This window comes from Lactuca sativa, chromosome 1 (genome assembly GCF_002870075.4).
Source record: "Lactuca sativa cultivar Salinas chromosome 1, Lsat_Salinas_v11, whole genome shotgun sequence".
NCBI classification, from domain to species: Eukaryota; Viridiplantae; Streptophyta; class Magnoliopsida; order Asterales; family Asteraceae; genus Lactuca; species Lactuca sativa.
This window is the reverse complement of record NC_056623.2, coordinates 139924628-139944850: the sequence shown is the minus strand read 5'-3', so window position 1 is coordinate 139944850 and position 20223 is coordinate 139924628.

Below are 20223 nucleotides of genomic sequence, written 5' to 3'. Positions count from 1 at the left end.
AACAAAATGATAAAAAATGGTCTCTCTTCTCTCTCAATCGATGCAGATCTCTTAGGGTCTCGCTCTGGGGTGTGGTAGCCGCTAATGACGGCTATGAAGGCCTTTAAATAGGTCCCAAACCCTGGAAATTAGGGTTTCATTAAACAGCGTGGACTCGCCGAGTCCACTCATGGACTCGCCAAGTTCAGTCGTGACCTGAATGAGAATCTGCGACCCTACTCGGCGAGTCTAAGCCTCTGAATACTATGGCTCCAGGTAGTATCACGACTCTCTCTCTGACTTGTGAGTACTACGACTCCCCGTAGCATCACAACACCCTCTGACTAGTGAATACTACGGCTCCCCGTAGCTTCACCCTATACTCTCATTCTCATTACAACGCCACACTACGTTCACTAACTCATGCATCGTAGACTATCATAGATAGTTACACACACTTGCCCCAAATATGCATCACAGACTCTGGCGGCAACCGCTATAACACAGAACCTACCTCTGCGGAGATCCACTTCCTTAAATAATCCCTCTTGATGTCAATACGCGAAGGGCTCCCACTGGAACCGTAGATACATGATACATCACTAGTCATCTCAAACTCAAGACTCTAAATAACCCCAAAATCGGGACGTTATACGCGGAAACCATGGAACACCATTACAGAGCATCACAATGTCCTGCCTCTACCACTGATTCTCCTACTCCCAGCACCATACATATACAACAATACATTTCCTCTGAAGCCCATAAATAATTCTTCATTTCACTCAATGCGTAACTTTAGTGTATCCGAACACTCAATTGGAATACAAGGAAGGCGCTAACGCTTCAGAACACACTGATGATCCACTAAAACCCTTTCCTCTACTGCTCAAAATCCAAGCAAGAATACACATACCAGCCCGGGAGTTGGCTACTCGACAATCTTCTACCCATACTTCGACCCAGAAGTTCTCAACTGCCCATACCATCATTACGATCCTTCCACTTGAAACGGCCCTGACCACCACCAGATTCCTGACCATTGACCACCTGCCATGGAGACACCCATCCTTCTCTCAGACATATACCACATGCATTATCTCGCCCTGCACCTTTCCTTGATCACCAATGACCCCAATCTCATGAATTCAAGCCGTAGGTTTCTGTATCCAACCCCTAACCGCTCTTGCACAAATCTCTGGTTCCCTCAATAAAATACCCGGTTCTCCCCTACTTAGGGTTCGAACCATCACCAACTGAAGTATCAATAATCCACCCCACAGACGGTTTCCGCCAGAACATCGCACCTACGCTTGGAAGGTGCCACACAACGCCCAATGACCTCCCCACAAAGAGATCAAGAACCCCCAATTACCCTAAATCTCCGATGAAATCCTCAGGAACTCCTCATTACGACTACCTCTAGCCATTCGAAGTCTCATACCATCCCAATACCGAACACCTCAACTGTCCAGTACTATCACTGACTCTTAGACTGAAACAGTAAATCATCCTACTCCCCACCCTCGACTTCTGTCACAACTGTAAATTTTGAGCCATGTAATCTATATATCCAAGTTAATATGAATCAAAAACTTCAAGTAAATACAACATGCTAGAACTACAAATAGTCATCAAACAATTGGAAACCCTAAAAGTCCTTGCTAAGTCCATTTTGAATTAGGACTCCCCTATTGGATCCAAATGGACCAATAAGCTTCCAATTGGACTATCATGGGCTTAGAACCCTAAATGGGCTCTAATTGGACCCACACTAAATTATTTCAACATCTTGGGTCATATTGGGCCTAGAATGAAATAAATCACAAACTTTGGTCCATAATTTAATCTAACCTAGCTCATTAAAGCATAAAAATCACAATTTTATTTTATAAGGCTAATAAGCACCCAAACTACCTCTAATGTTGGGCTTAGGGGCAAAAAGCCCAAAAATCCTTTCTTCTCTCCCCATTCTCGGCCCAAGCCCAAGGAAAAAGGGAGAGTTGACCTTGGGTTGCCACCTCACTTTTACATGTTGGACTTCCATGCACATAACTCATGTTTCCAAGCAAGCATCATATCAAGATCACTTCTTTCTTCTCTCCTCTCTCACTCTCGGCCAAACACAACACACACACACTCACAAAAATCTATCCTACACTCTCTAAATCTTGAAGAACATCTCCTTCCCCCTTCTTCAAAAATTTCGTGAATCAAGGGCTCACAAGAAAGATCCATCACCAAAAATCATCATCTAAGGTAAGTTGATGACTAATCCATGATCTAGCTACTTCATTTTGTTAAAATCTCTTCTAAATTCATTCACTCTTGTGATCTTGCATCCTAGAGGTCGAAATCTTCATCAAAGGGGTGCTAAGACCAAAAATCACTTCATTTTTCTCCCATCTTCTCTCCAAAACCGAAACCACACCCAAGGTGAGCTTCATACCCCCTATTTTCTGTTTTTATGAGTTTTGTGGGGGGGGGGAATACAAGTGAAAGTGTAGATCTATATGTGTTTTGTATGCCTTGTATGATTTCCATGCTTATATGTGTTTTTATGTTGGATCTAGCCTTAAAACTCATCAAAACCGAGATATATCTTGTGTTAAATGATTTTAGCTTCAAATATATTTCTAAACACCAAGTGCTTCAAGAAAAGTGGCTAAGTGGTTTAGTAATAATTTTCTTTGGGTTAAAAACACAAATTTTGGGCCTAAAATGTGAAAAATGCAAAAATAAGGGCCCAAATTGACATTTCACAGATTCTGATGGTTGGAATGTGCCAAAACAGTTTCCATAAAACTATTTCTGGAATTATATTCAATTAGAGGATTAAAAACATAAATTTCAAGCTTATTGGGCTAAAAATGAAAATTTCGGCCCAAGGAGGCCCATTATGCTAATTTTTCTGTTTTGGAGGGCCAAAACTGTAACTTTCTGTAAAACAGTGGACTACAAGTGTTCCAAATCCTTTTCAAAGGTTTAAAATGCTTTCCAAATTTAAAAAGGACCAAAGTTGCAAAAATTTTTCCAATTTGGGCCAAAATTGTCAAAATTGCGAAAAGATGGGCTAAAACCGAGAAAAACTGCATTTTCAGGGACTTAAACTGTTTTCTATGAAAAATATGCTGAAAAATATTAATTTCAATAATTTTTGGTGTTAAAATGTCAAGAAAAATAGTTTAAGGACCAAACCGGTAAATATTACAAATAAAAGGGTTAAAAATGTAAACTTTACAAATAATGAGGGGCTGAAAACAGAAATATTTCAAGGCTAATTCAATACGTACAATTTGATCAAATAATGACACCTCGAATATCAACGAAATACAACTCATTACAATACCAAAAGTCGTTGTTAAACGAATTGGCTCGGTCTCGAGCCAATGGAAATCTACAACTACTAACTCTTCGACACTACGAATCATACAAGTAACGTTTGGTAATACATAAACATGCGAGTGTGCACAGACGTCTACGCACCATCTTTGGGCCCCACAAGTGTAAAATCTTGTTCGTTGAGCCTAGCTAGCCCAATGACCTGATCTTAAGGCCCGAAGACATTTTTTTTACGGAGTGTTGGGTTTTACCGATCTGACACAACGTAAATGGACTTTCAATGGCTTGTATACTACTGGTCCCCAAGGGTCCTTTGGTATTGCTAGTAAAGTCTACATTTCATGCGAGGCGGGTCGGGGACCCCTCGTACATTTTATCCCCAACCGGCTAATGGAGTTACCGGGGTCTTCGTGATCTCTTTCTCTTCGGATGCGGGACTACACTTAGTCCGGGCGATTGGATAACGTGATTAGTACGGACGACGCCTTCGGGTTCGTTAGTATAACTATAAACTGGGCGTTTGTGTAATGCGGGTTTGTAGTAAATAATCATTGCTCGAGAACCTTCCAACGTCGCCTGGGACTGACACTGCTATTTTCGTAACGGTTTCAACGCAACTTAATGGATTCCAAAAGAACTAGGGGAACATCGGGTTTCCCTAGGGTTTTTATTACATACAGATTTGAAACGCATACATCTTCAATGAACATTTTTTTTACAAGTATAGAAACAAACAAGCATACCTATGGATCTTCACAAACGTTTTCGAAAGCTTTTCTTTTCAGAAAATATCGGATTTTCTGGTAGTTTTTCAAGCAATATAAACATTCGATTTCAAACACTACTTATGAACTCACCAACATTTCATATGTTGACGTTTTTCAAAATACTTGTATTCTCAGGGAACCAGTGAATCAAGGGAAATCATATTCAGTGACGGTTGCAGTTGATTTTTGTATGAATTGAACAAATTAATTTTTGGGAAATGTAATGTTTAAACAATGTAAGATATGTAAACACTACTGGTTGTACTATGTTGATGAATGGTGACGAATGTTGTTATGTTTCATATATATTCAATGTTATGGTATTCAATTGAGTCACGACAGCCCCCGGACGTTTCCGCCGTCTGGTTCGGGGGTGTGACAGGTTGGTATCAGAGCTTTGTTTATAGTGAACTAGCATGTCGAGCCATACATTGATATGCAACTATAAACCAAAAAGAAGGACTAACATAACTCTGAACAAAACAAATAAATAAAATACACTTGCCTGCATTAGGAGTAAGGACCTAACGCTGAATCAAACACAATAAAGCTGGTATCTCGGTTCATTCGAGACTGTTCTTAGTGATACCAAGGAGCGAATGTAGCCTGATCAACTACATTCTCTCCAAGGTAAAACTAACACACGTCTTGATGAGATCGGAATAGCCAGGGAACCTAAAACTATACCCTTATCACCCAAAAAGAGAATGTTTGCTTAGTCTGTACAATAGTCATAGTACCCTAGGAATAATGTAGCATAATTACGTACTCGCGCAGACAGCATGGCTGGTTTTCATCACCCTGGAGACCCCTACTTCCCTAATCAGGGAAACAACGGGTGGCTAGAGGAGGAGGAGGAGCCTGAGGAAGAGCCTGAAGAAGAACCTGAGGAGGACCCCGAAGAGGAATCTGACGGGGAACCGGAGGCGGAAGTCGAGGGCGAGCCTGTCGAACCCGAAGAAGACGAAGAACCTTTCGAAGAGGAGCTCGATGACAGCGAAGGGGGTGATTCGGATGCAGAGTCCGAGGTCATCGACCCCCCTTACCCGATCAGGGTGCCTGCATATCGTGTGGGACCCACTGGACCTACCCCTCCTTGGGGCATTGATCTTTGGAGATGGAGCAGACATCAGGGACAGCGACCCCCATTTGGCATGTCACGTGAGTTCTTTGACTTGAGGGACGGAGGACCCGCCGACCGAGCTCTACCAGTCATGGTAAGACGACTACGGGACACCGGCGACCTTGCTCAGGGCACTGCTGATCAAGTACGCCAGTTGTGGACTAGAGTCGAGCGTGCGGAGCAGGAGACGCGTGACGTCCTCCGGGAGTTTCACATGAGGCAGGTAAGGTGGGAATCTCGACTTCAGGATGCAGAACGCCTAGTGGCTCGTCTTCAGGGAGCATCCACATCTTCGGCACCACCTCCTGACGCAGCTCATCGCGGTTAGGAATAGACTTATCATAGTAGGTTATTAGGAACTATGTTATGTACTCCGGCTCTATGTTTAAGTGACTACACTACTCATGGAGCCGTTATGCTGTCGGATTAGCGTTACTTATGTATGCTCCTACGAGCAAATTTTCTTGTACGAAATGCGGATAATATTAATAAACTTTTGTGTGTTTTGCTAAATTATTCTCAGTTGCTATGTGTTGAGACATTATGATTGCATGCTTGATGATAGTAAGGTTTAGGTTCGCACCATACACCTAGTTAGTAGAGTCGCCACCTCACAGAAACCACGTACACTCAACATCTTTCCGTTTCATGACAGAAAGATGCCTCGCCCAGCTACTCGCGGAAATCCCGAACCAACTCCGCCGGAAGTTGACTCCACTGCTTTCCAGGCAGCCGTGTCTGCTGCAGTCACAGCGGCTATGGCACAACTTCACCGAGGGAACAACGGAGGAGGTAACGGGCAAGGATCCGGAAGTTTGAACAACGGGACGAACCAAGGACCCACTAAAACGTGCACCTACAAGGATTTTGCGAACGCTAAACCCCGAACTTTCAACGGTACCGGAGGAGTGATCGCCCTAAAGCGATGGATCGAGAAGGTAGAGTCGGTATTCGAGATATGCGAGTGCCCCGAGCAGATGAAAGTGAAGTTCGCGGCCTGCACTTTTGTGGACCAAGCACTCACTTGGTGGAATGGACATGTGGAAGCTATGACACTCCCTGTCGCCAACTCTATTCCCTGGGCAGAGATGAAAGAGATGTTGACGGCTGAGTACTGCCCCCGAGGCGAAATACAGAAGATGGAGCAGGAACTATGGAATCTCACGGTGCAGAATGGGAACATCGATGCTTACATATCGAGATTCAGCGAACTATCTCTGGTGTGCCCGGGTATGATCACATCAGAGGGAAAGAAGATTGAACGATTCATTTGGGGACTGACATCCCCCATTCAAGGGAATGTGATAGCTGCGAACCCTGAAACTTTTGACAGTGCGAAGAGATTGGCAAAGAGGCTGTATGATCATAACCACAAAAAGGGCGAGAAACCGGTAGAGACTGAGAAGAAGAAGGAGAGCGATGGTAAGAAAGGATGGAACAACAAGAGGAAGGGGCGTCAAGGTCCCGAGACCTCTAAAAAGCAGCAAACGGTGGCAGTTCACGCTGTCACTGCGCCGGTACCAGTCACATCACATGCTCCAGCCTCAGCTGCTTCAAATACTTCAAGACCCTATTCCGACAATCATCCCAAATGCAACAAGTGCGGTTTCCATCACCAAGGAGAATGTAGGGAGTTCCATTGCACCAGTTGCAACCGAAGGGGACACACTGCAAAGTTCTGCAGGACTTATCCTTCTCAGAACCAGAGTCAGGGGAACAACCAGAACAACAACAACAACCACCGCAATACCAACAACACCAATGCCGGCGGCAACAACACAGGGCCTAGCCACACCTGTTTCGGGTGTGGAATGACGGGACATTTCCGTCGAGACTGCCCTAACAACAACAACAACTCAGGAAACAGAGGAGCAGGAAGAATGCTGACTATGGGTCAGAGTGATGCAGTTCAGGACCCCGCAGTTGTGACCGGTACGTTCCTCCTATACCACACTTATGCATGCATCTTATTTGATACCGGAGCGGAGCGAAGTTTCGTAAGCGAGAAGTTTAAACATTTATTAAAACAACAACCCCAAAAGCTAAATGAAACCTATACGGTGGAAATGGCCAATGGGAAGACCGAATCCACTAGGGAAATCTACACTGGATGTACCCTAACCCTTAACCAGCACGTCTTTCGAATAGACCTAATGCCAGTATCAATTAGGAGTTTTGATGTGATTATCGGCATGGATTGGTTAAGCCCCCACCATGCTGAGATTTTGTGCCACGAGAAGGCCGTTCGCCTTCGTCTCCCGAATCACGAAACCCTAGTAATTTACGGTGACAAACCCAGTACGAATCTCTGCCTCATTTCGTGCATCAAAGCGCAAAAACACTTGCGAAAGAACAATTTGGCGTTCTTGGCCCACATAGTGGACAAGACCAAAGAAGAAACTAACATCCAAGACATTCCGGTAGCGTGTGAATTTCCGGATGTATTTCCCGAAGATCTTCCAGGAGTACCCCCAGAGAGACAGGTTGAATTCCGAATCGACCTCGTTCCAGGAGCAACTCCCCTCGCTAAATCACCATATCGGTTGGCACCTGCTGAAATGCAGGAATTATCCAGCCAACTCAGTGAGCTTCTGGACAAGGGATTTATCCGACCTAGTTACTCGCCATGGGGAGCTCCGGTGCTCTTTGTCAAAAAGAAGGATGGATCTTTCAGAATGTGCATCGATTACAGAGAGTTGAATAAACTCATTGTTAAAAACCGCTACCCACTCCCACGAATCGATGATCTATTCGACCAGCTCCAAGGAGCTAGCTATTTCTCTAAAATAGACTTACGGTCCGGATACCACCAACTCAAAGTCCGAGAAGAAGATATTCCTAAAACCGCTTTCCGAACCCGCTATGGACATTATGAATTCGTTGTAATGCCCTTCGGTCTAACAAATGCACCTGCCGCATTTATGGACCTAATGAACCGAATCTGTCGACCGTTCTTGGACAACTTCGTCATTGTGTTTATCGATGACATCCTCGTCTATTCTCGAAGCAAAGAGGAGCATGGCCAACATCTCCGACAAGTCCTAGAGACGCTGCGATCGGAAAGGCTTTACGCCAAACTCTCTAAGTGTGAGTTTTGGCTACGGAGCGTGAATTTTCTCGGTCACGTAGTTAGCCAAGATGGAATTCATGTGGATCCCTCTAAGGTCAAAGCTGTGGAAGGATGGGCAACTCCGACTACGCCCACAGAAATTCGTCAGTTCTTAGGCCTAGCAGGCTACTATAGGAGATTCATCCAAAACTTCTCTAAAATCGCCAAGCCACTTACCTTACTTACGCAAAAGAGTGTGCCATTCAAGTGGACAGACCGACAAGAGATTGCGTTTCGAGCCTTGAAGCAAGCTCTTTGTAGCGCTCCTGTACTATCTCTACCCGAAGGAACGGAAGATTTTGTAGTTTACTGTGACGCGTCAAATCAAGGCTTAGGTTGCGTTCTCATGCAACGTGGAAGAGTGATAGCATATGCGTCCCGTCAACTAAAGACGCACGAAGTAAATTACACAACCCATGACCTAGAACTGGGAGCCGTGGTCTTCGCCCTAAAAATTTGGAGGCACTACCTGTACGGTACTAAGTGCACCATCTTCACAGACCACAAGAGCCTCCAGCACATCTTGAATCAGAAGGAGCTGAACATGAGACAACGAAGATGGGTGGAATTGTTAAACGACTACGAATGCGAGATCAAGTACCATCCGGGCAAGGCCAACGTGGTAGCTGACGCATTAAGTCGAAAGGAATACACAAATCGCCGTACGAAAACGCACTCGATAACCATTCAGTCTCATCTGACCACTCAAATTGCATCAGTCCAGGCAGAGGCTATGAAAGCGGAAAATAGAACTAGCGAGGCACTACGCGGAATGGAGAAGAACCTGGAAGTCAAAGAGAATGGGGTATACTACTTCATGAACCGTATTTGGGTTCCAAAAATCGGAGGATTCAGGGAGACCGTTATGAAGGAAGCCCACAAGACACGATACTCCATTCATCCTGGTTCGGACAAGATGTATTTGGACATTAAGCAGCACTATTGGTGGCCTAACATGAAGGCGGAAATCGCAACTTATGTTAGTAAGTGCCTTACGTGTGCCAAAGTGAAAGTGGAATACCAGAAACCTTCCGGATTGTTACAGCAACCGGCAATCCCTGAGTGGAAATGGGAGGGGATTTCTATGGACTTCGTGACCAAGCTGCCCAAGACGTCGGACGGATTGGACACCATATGGGTAATAATCGACCGACTGACGAAATCTGCCCATTTCCTGCCAATCAAAGAGTCCTACAAGATGGAGAGACTGACGCGATTGTACCTACGAGAGATTGTAAGACTTCATGGAGTGCCAAAATCTATCATCTCGGATAGGGACAGTAGGTTCACGTCACGCTTTTGGCAGTCGCTCCACAAGGCCATGGGAACTCATCTTGATATGAGCACCGCGTATCACCCACAAACGGACGGTCAAAGCGAACGAACCATTCAGACGCTTGAAGACATGCTTCGTGCATGTGTGATAGACTTCGGAAAGTCTTGGGATACCCACCTACCGTTGATCGAGTTTTCATATAACAATAGTTATCATTCGAGCATTAAGGTGGCCCCTTTCGAAGCACTGTACGGGCGTAAATGTAGATCACCGTTATGTTGGGCTGAAGTAGGTGACACCCAGCTAGCAAGAACACATACGTCGGATAGGGCAATGACAGGACCGGAAATCATTCGCGAGACCACAGAAAAGATTGTCCAGATCAAAGCTCGATTACAGGCATCGCGTGACCGGCAAAAGAGCTACGCTGATAAACGGCGAAAGCCCTTAGAGTTCCAGGTCGGTGATCGAGTATTGTTGAAGGTCTCACCCTGGAAAGGGGTTATACGTTTCGGAAAACGAGGAAAGCTAAACCCACGGTACATTGGACCTTTCGAAATCGTCGCCCGAATAGGTCCGGTAGCCTACAGACTACAACTACCCCCCGGAGCTAAACGGTGTGCACCCCGTGTTTCATGTTTCTAATCTGAAAAAGTGCCTATCAGATGAAACCCTTGTCATTCCTCTTGACGAAATCGAAATCAATGAGAATCTCCTGTTCGTCGAAGAGCCAATCGAAATCATGGACAGGGAGGTGAAGCGTACTAAGCAAAGTCGCATCCCGATCGTGAAGGTACGGTGGAACGCAAAGCGTGGGCCAGAATTCACGTGGGAACGCGAAGATCAAATGAAGCAGAAGTACCCTCACCTATTCTAGCATTCTTAAATCTAGCTTTCAAACAGAATTTCGGGACGAAATTCCCTCTAACGGGGGGATGATGTCACAACTGTAAATTTTGAGCCATGTAATCTATATATCCAAGTTAATATGAATCAAAAACTTCAAGTAAATACAACATGCTAGAACTACAAATAGTCATCAAACAATTGGAAACCCTAAAAGTCCTTGCTAAGTCCATTTTGAATTAGGACTCCCCTATTGGATCCAAATGGACCAATAAGCTTCCAATTGGACTATCATGGGCTTAGAACCCTAAATGGGCTCTAATTGGACCCACACTAAATTATTTCAACATCTTGGGTCATATTGGGCCTAGAATGAAATAAATCACAAACTTTGGTCCATAATTTAATCTAACCTAGCTCATTAAAGCATAAAAATCACAATTTTATTTTATAAGGCTAATAAGCACCCAAACTACCTCTAATGTTGGGCTTAGGGGCAAAAAGCCCAAAAATCCTTTCTTCTCTCCCCATTCTCGGCCCAAGCCCAAGGAAAAAGGGAGAGTTGACCTTGGGTTGCCACCTCACTTTTACATGTTGGACTTCCATGCACATAACTCATGTTTCCAAGCAAGCATCATATCAAGATCACTTCTTTCTTCTCTCCTCTCTCACTCTCGGCCAAACACAACACACACACACTCACAAAAATCTATCCTACACTCTCTAAATCTTGAAGAACATCTCCTTCCCCCTTCTTCAAAAATTTCGTGAATCAAGGGCTCACAAGAAAGATCCATCACCAAAAATCATCATCTAAGGTAAGTTGATGACTAATCCATGATCTAGCTACTTCATTTTGTTAAAATCTCTTCTAAATTCATTCACTCTTGTGATCTTGCATCCTAGAGGTCGAAATCTTCATCAAAGGGGTGCTAAGACCAAAAATCACTTCATTTTTCTCCCATCTTCTCTCCAAAACCGAAACCACACCCAAGGTGAGCTTCATACCCCCTATTTTCTGTTTTTATGAGTTTTGTGGGGGGGGGAATACAAGTGAAAGTGTAGATCTATATGTGTTTTGTATGCCTTGTATGATTTCCATGCTTATATGTGTTTTTATGTTGGATCTAGCCTTAAAACTCATCAAAACCGAGATATATCTTGTGTTAAATGATTTTAGCTTCAAATATATTTCTAAACACCAAGTGCTTCAAGAAAAGTGGCTAAGTGGTTTAGTAATAATTTTCTTTGGGTTAAAAACACAAATTTTGGGCCTAAAATGTGAAAAATGCAAAAATAAGGGCCCAAATTGACATTTCACAGATTCTGATGGTTGGAATGTGCCAAAACAGTTTCCATAAAACTATTTCTGGAATTATATTCAATTAGAGGATTAAAAACATAAATTTCAAGCTTATTGGGCTAAAAATGAAAATTTCGGCCCAAGGAGGCCCATTATGCTAATTTTTCTGTTTTGGAGGGCCAAAACTGTAACTTTCTGTAAAACAGTGGACTACAAGTGTTCCAAATCCTTTTCAAAGGTTTAAAATGCTTTCCAAATTTAAAAAGGACCAAAGTTGCAAAAAATTTTCCAATTTGGGCCAAAATTGTCAAAATTGCGAAAAGATGGGCTAAAACCGAGAAAAACTGCATTTTCAGGGACTTAAACTGTTTTCTATGAAAAATATGCTGAAAAATATTAATTTCAATAATTTTTGGTGTTAAAATGTCAAGAAAAATAGTTTAAGGACCAAACCGGTAAATATTACAAATAAAAGGGTTAAAAATGTAAACTTTACAAATAATGAGGGGCTGAAAACAGAAATATTTCAAGGCTAATTCAATACGTACAATTTGATCAAATAATGACACCTCGAATATCAACGAAATACAACTCATTACAATACCAAAAGTCGTTGTTAAACGAATTGGCTCGGTCTCGAGCCAATGGAAATCTACAACTACTAACTCTTCGACACTACGAATCATACAAGTAACGTTTGGTAATACATAAACATGCGAGTGTGCACAGACGTCTACGCACCATCTTTGGGCCCCACAAGTGTAAAATCTTGTTCGTTGAGCCTAGCTAGCCCAATGACCTGATCTTAAGGCCCGAAGACATTTTTTTTACGGAGTGTTGGGTTTTACCGATCTGACACAACGTAAATGGACTTTCAATGGCTTGTATACTACTGGTCCCCAAGGGTCCTTTGGTATTGCTAGTAAAGTCTACATTTCATGCGAGGCGGGTCGGGGACCCCTCGTACATTTTATCCCCAACCGGCTAATGGAGTTACCGGGGTCTTCGTGATCTCTTTCTTTTCGGATGCGGGACTACACTTAGTCCGGGCGATTGGATAACATGATTAGTACGGACGACGCCTTCGGGTTCGTTAGTATAACTATAAACTGGGCGTTTGTGTAATGCGGGTTTGTAGTAAATAATCATTGCTCGAGAACCTTCCAACGTCGCCTGGGACTGACACTGCTATTTTCGTAATGGTTTCAACGCAACTTAATGGATTCCAAAAGAACTAGGGGAACATCGGGTTTCCCTAGGGTTTTTATTACATACAGATTTGAAACGCATACATCTTCAATGAACATTTTTTTTACAAGTATAGAAACAAACAAGCATACCTATGGATCTTCACAAACGTTTTCGAAAGCTTTTCTTTTCAGAAAATATCGGATTTTCTGGTAGTTTTTCAAGCAATATAAACATTCGATTTCAAACACTACTTATGAACTCACCAACATTTCATATGTTGACGTTTTTCAAAATACTTGTATTCTCAGGGAACCAGTGAATCAAGGGAAATCATATTCAGTGACGGTTGCAGTTGATTTTTGTATGAATTGAACAAATTAATTTTTGGGAAATGTAATGTTTAAACAATGTAAGATATGTAAACACTACTGGTTGTACTATGTTGATGAATGGTGACGAATGTTGTTATGTTTCATATATATTCAATGTTATGGTATTCAATTGAGTCACGACAGCCCCCGGACGTTTCCGCCGTCTGGTTCGGGGGTGTGACAACTTCTCAACCTCCGTTCCAACACATGAATCATCAAAAGAGTAGGGACTCCATTACCATACTCAATACTCATCATAGACAGAAGAGCCACCGCTCTGATATACTCGACTGGATTACCCACTGATACCGCTACCACACGTCCTACTATACTCAATTTGGGTGTAATGTGATCCTTGACCATTTCAGTCCCCACTGACGACCTGCTCATGGTAGATCATTTCCTCACGGCAGACATGTTGCCTAATACTCTGGTGGAAAAATCGTCATCAATGTCGGCCCGTAGGGTTTATTCCTAAACCCAACCTGAAATCTCATGCCTCTCCTACTTCCTACGGGAAACATAAATAGCTCCCATCCGGTCACAAAAGGTTACATCTCCTCCATCGGCTGATGGCTCACTCAGACCGCATTCCCCCATAAATGCCTTCTCTTCATCTTACCATAATACTCTGTAATATTCTCGACCTCCCTCTCAAGGGATGCCTCTTCGAACTCAATCATGGCCCTCAGGCCTAAAACCCCATCGAGTCCAAATTCCAGCAGTCAATCCTGACCGGAAAACTGGAGAATCACAAGCATCATTGCTAGGAACCATGGTACTCAACCCATGACATCTCTTCTCAATCTGCTACAATATATGGTACTCGAACCACAACATCATTCCTCAATCTGCTCCGATGTATGGTACACGAACCATAACATCACTCCTCAATCTGTTCTGTTGCATGGTACATGAACCATAACATTACTCCTCAATCTGCTCCGATGTATGGTACATGAACCATAACATTACTCCTCAATATGCTCCGATGTATGGTACACGAACCATAACATCATTCCTCAACCTGATCTGATGTATGGTACACGAACCATAACATCACTCCTCAATCTGCTACTTAGAACCTTCAGAATACTACCTGTATCGAGTATGGGTCCTCTGCTTTCAGTAGTACGGGCCCATACTACCTGCCACATCTACCCATACTTTCCACACGGACCATCCCAAAGCTCCTAAGTAGCTGCTCAACCTTCTTGTTCACTAATTCCACCACGCGTGCTCGCTCCTCAGCGAAATGCTCTACTCCGTCAGCGTACTTATTTGACTAAGGTTACTCTCTAGGCTCTTCCTTGGTCCTCCCACTTCTCTGCCATCAGCTGCCGAAGAGCTCCTAATGATGCCAACCATCTACCTCTTGGATATCGTCATATTCAATTGGTAGCTGACTCCCATCATCGAGAGTTCCACAAAGCACGAAGCAAGCAGCATTCGGGCATCGAAGAATACATAGTACTCACTCTGGGTGATAACTCCGCTTGCTCTGCTCATCTTCGAAAGTACCACCGAACTCTGCAACTCTACCCCTCGTGGGTTCTAAGTATTCTTTCGCTAAGCACCACGGTACTCATATAGGCATCTCCCCTAGATCACTCCTCTACTCAAATCCCCTAAAAGGATTCCAACTGAATATTCTCACTCATCACATACTCAAAAGCATCTCACATATAACAACAACTCCTAAGCTAAGGCATCACAAATCAGGCCACTCTAATCCTAAGATATGAAGTACCTAGCTTGTCTCTAGCATGCATAATATCTCATAAAGTGCATCATAAATATCTCATAACACAAAAGTAAGGGTATTTTGGGAAATCACCGTTCGGGCTCTGGCTGATTGTACACACTGCTCTTTCTCGCTTTCTCTTTGAACTCTTATTCGCTTTAGAAAATCATTTCTTTGAAAAGTTTTCTTACTTCCTCAGTTTGAGTCCAGATTTACCTGAAGGTGCATCCGAATCCCTCAAACCAAGGCTCTGATACCAACTTGTAACACCGAAATTTTCGAAACCAATTTTTTCATTTAAAATCGTTTATCTCTTAACACTTTTCACAAAAATCTCCATTTTGTTTAATTTACAATACACGACTCTTTTTTTTAATCAATTAATAAACCAGGATCCTCAAAACAAACGCTTCCTCTGGTGTGTACAATCGAGCCGGTGTCGTCCCGTGATCTTGTGATAACCTGAAACACATAACACAAAACACTGTAAGCACAAAGCTTAGCGTGTTCCCCAAAATACCACTCTAACACATATTAGCCACTCGAGGCTATAATCTCTGTTGACCCTCCGGTCAACATGTCTTAGTGGGACCCTCCAATCCCAGCTCTCTGTGGGCCCCTCGTAATTCTATGGACCCCAGGGTCCTAACTCTGAATCATGCATATCACATATCGCAATAAATCTCAACATATAAATAGCATACAAATATACTGGCACATAATACTAAAAACACCACATATAGCACATATTAGCCACTCGAGGCTATAACTCTGTGGGCCCTTGGGCCCTAACTCTACGGACCCTCTGGTCCTAGCTCTGTGGACCTTCTGGTCTTATCTCTGATATACAGACAACATAAGTCACATAGAAATAATGCGGTGCCACACATCACATAGATAGCATACAATAACTCTGTCATATAACTCTGTTACCACTCTAGGTAAAGTATAGTGAGAAGACTCACCTGACTAGCAGAAAGCAGATATCCTCATACTTGAATCTCGAACTCGCCACCGTCTATCACATAAGGCAAATATTCTCATGAAAATAACTCTCGAGACTAGACTCAACCCTCTCTTGGCACCCTCTTAAGGGTAAAAGACCATTTTACCCCTCTCTTGGCCCAAAGGCCACATTACTGACCAAACCCTAAAAGTCAACAGTCAAACTTTGACCCGACTCATCGAGTGCACTTGGGCGACTCGGTGAGTATACACGTGTCCACTAACTCTTTTAGTCCGTTTGGTACGTCGAGTCCCTCCCCATGCTCGACGAGTCACACCTGTCATGAATCGCGGGGCCACCCCGACTCAACTCGCCGAGTCTCAAGAATAACTCGGCGAGTACCGCCTCGAATCCCAGTCCTCTAATCCCCTTCTGACTCACTGAGTTATTACCCAACTCGGCAAGTCTACTCAATGAGTGATTTACGTGAAACCCTGACCCTACTCACCGAGTCTCAAGAACAACTCGACGAGTTCATGTCATGCACAAACTCTATTGACCTCCTGAGGTCAGATCTGTGCCCCTAATCCATAGATCTGGGCTTCCTAAGCATGAAAGTCACGTAAAGTTCAAATCTTGATGCTCATATATCAATTAGATGGCATCAATTGGTGATTTAGCCCCAAGAATGACAACCTAAGTCCAATAACCCCAAAATGACTCATAAAGCTCCAAGGGTTAAGGTCTCTGGACCTCTTTGAGTCCAGATCCAAAGCACAAACTCGAGAAGGGACCGAATGCTCTACATAACCATCTTCCAAAGGGTTAGAAAACCCTAACTCTATGAATCAACACCCAAAACTGGAGAAGGTCCGAAGGAATACCTCAATATGAAGCCTCTGAACTCTGAAGTCACTAGATTCGCACCTCCTTCAGTCTCCTCTTGCCTTGGTCACCTTCTTCTTCAAATCACACCAACAAAATGATCAAAAATGGCCTCTCTTCTCTCTCAATCGATCCAGATCTCTTAGGGTCTCGCTCTGGAGTGTGGTAGCCGCTAATGACGGCTATGAGGGCCTTTAAATAGGTCCCAAACCCTGGAAATTAGGGTTTCATTAAACAGCGTGGACTCGTCGAGTCCACTCATGGACTCACCGAGTCCAGTCGTGACCTGAATGAGAATCCGCGACCCTACTCGGCGAGTCTAAGCTCCAAATCGCCAAGTTCTTCCACAAACTCCAAATATAATTGAGTAAAATAATATACCTGAGAATCCGGATGTTACAGTTTTTCTCTTTTAGAGACTCGAGTTGAGCTTTCTTAAATATATGTGGTAAGGTTGGAGTGGATTATCATTGTTCAACGATCGCACCTGACAAGGTTTGGCTCGTTCTTTATGGTTCAAGGCATTTGTTGCCATATCATTATTGTCTATTTTGTATCAAGATGTATCCCAATCATCGATGAGATGTGTCTAAGTATCTGAACAAGCCTTTAGTTCCTCGGGAAAAGATAGGATTGGTGTGCTACTCAACATAGATTTCAAATTTTTGGAATGTTGTTTCTTGCTTGTGTTCCCGGTTGGACTTTGTTCCCTTTGCTATCCATGTAATTAGTTGTTTGGCTATCTCAAAGAGTTCTTGGTTAATTGGCATACTCTTATAGTTAGAAGCAAAGTCCTTTTTAGGTTGCCCTTATTACCAAAAATAGCTAAAAATGATATTAGGAGAGATAATTATAATTTATTGGATTATTATATGATTAATAAGCTGTAACGCCCGTATTTCTAGGCTAAACATTGGTGTAATGATGTAATAGTTAGAGTCAATAATTGTAACTTAGTTTAAAGTAATAAAAATGAATTATTTGAGTATTATGTGAATTATGTGAATTTATGTGCATTATACTTATTTATAAAATATAATAAGTTAATAAATGAAAATAAGCGTCAAAAATAAAATAATAGATAAACCCGATATTTATGAAGAACGTTGTAGTGGCTGTTACAAGGATTTCGGAATATAAAGAAAGCCGAAATCCGAGTTATAACGAAGAAGTTATGACCTGTCGAAGTTTTGCGACAAAACCAACACGCCGTTGTGTGACGTAAAAAATGAGTTTACGATAAAGGACTTTTAGCCTTAGCGATCTAAATGAAAGTTGTATTGTACATTAAACCGAGAGCATGCATAAATAGAACGCCCATATCTGACTTCGTATGAGTAAGTTATGATTTTTCCAAGTTTCGGCATAGCAGTATGCAGCCCGGAGTTCGAATATTAGATCGACCGACTTTTAGCTGACATAACCTAAACGAGAATTGAAGATCTTGTTAATAGGAGCTCAACGGTAAAATGACAGACAAAAATGGACGTCGGATGACGAAGTTATGAATTTTTAACAGTTTTTCCTGTCCCGACCTGTTAAAAAATGTAACTTTAAAATAAAGTCAAAATTAGTCGATAGTATCTAAACGAAATTTGTCGAGTACGTCTCCACCTACACGTGAATATAAAGAACATTGAAAACAGAGCTCGTATGCGAAAGTTACGAAGGCTGTCCGAGGGAACGCCCCACACAAGAAGAAGAACGCCCCGCGTTCGCAACCCATAGCTTCAAAAGCTCCACGTCAACCTAGCAGTCTTTGGACACCTGTTCACATGAACGCGCTGCGTACAAGGGTACATCCTGCACTCCGGAACGCGCTGCGTTCCTCCGCAGGAACGCCCTGCGTAGACCGCAACTCACCAACTATAAATGAAGATAAACATGTCATATTAAACGTAATTAAACAGAAATACATGACTATTCTACAAGAAACCTCACAACGTGACGACTACATTTTGCCTCACTCTTAACCCTAATTATGAATAATACATGACTATTCATAGGGAAAAGACAAGTCTTGGGCTTTTAACTTATACTTCATCAAAGGGCCCCATTGCTATCATCCATGGAGTACTTTGAAACCCTACAAAATGAATTAAACATAATTAATGTCATATTAAACGTAATTAAACGGAAATAATATAACATTAATTTCACTAACAAATTATTTTCCATTAACTAAAATAAATTAAACAGAATTTAATGTCATATTATTCATATGATTAATATTTTAGTATATGTAGCATCATCGTAGTTATCTATTAGCTAAAATTTACCTTTTTATTTTATTTATTTTTATTTTAAAAGTTTATGTCTTATTAAGGAATATATTCAAAATTTGTTGAAACCAAATAATTTTTTTAAAATTAAATATCAAAATTTTATATCGAAGTAATATAAAATTTACTGTATTTATATTATGAAATAAAAACCGAGACATATTTTTATCTTTAACTCAAAATCATATACTTATATTTTTAAAATAATATAGAAACATACTATTATCTCTATAATATTTTTTTATAATAACACATCATATTTTTTCACAAAAATAAATATATTTGTATAAGATAAATGAAGATAAACATGTAAAAATTAAAAAGTAATAAAATAATGTTTATATGATTCAAATGTTTTTAGATAAAAAATAGAAAACGAAAATATTTAATTATGTATTTTAGTTTGAATATTTTAGATAAAGTTCAGACAATTTTTTTTATACATTTAAAAAATATATAATAACAAAGTTGTGATAAAAGAGGGCCGAAAATGTAAAAAGAAAAAAAATGAAAGACTACATTTGTAATATTTCAAATGATCTTTGTATAAAATTTCACAAATGATCCTTAAGCAAGTTTCATAAAATAGCAAAAATAGTCTACATTTAAAATTCTTTTAATTTAATGAATCCATCTAACGAACATTTATGAGAAGGACCATTTATATGCAATGTTTGCTCCATAAAGATGGGATAATAACTTGAAAGGGTAAGGAACTTTCGACTTTTTTCACATTTTGTCACTAAACTTTTTTTCGTTATCTATTTGTCATTGAACTATTGAAACTGTTCACATTTTACCCTTATGACCGGCTATTACCGGTCATAAGGGTAAAATGTGAACAGTTTCAATAGTTCAATGGCAAATAGATAATGAAAAAAAGTTTAGTGACTAAATGTGAACAAAATCGAAAGTTCGTTTCCCTCTAAAAAGTTCAATGAGTAAATGTGAACAAACTTTCTATTGTATTATGTTTTAGCAAATTATTTATTTTTGTTTAATTGTAGCAACATTTGTTGATGAAGAAATCTATGAAATAAAAAAATAACAAAACCCTGA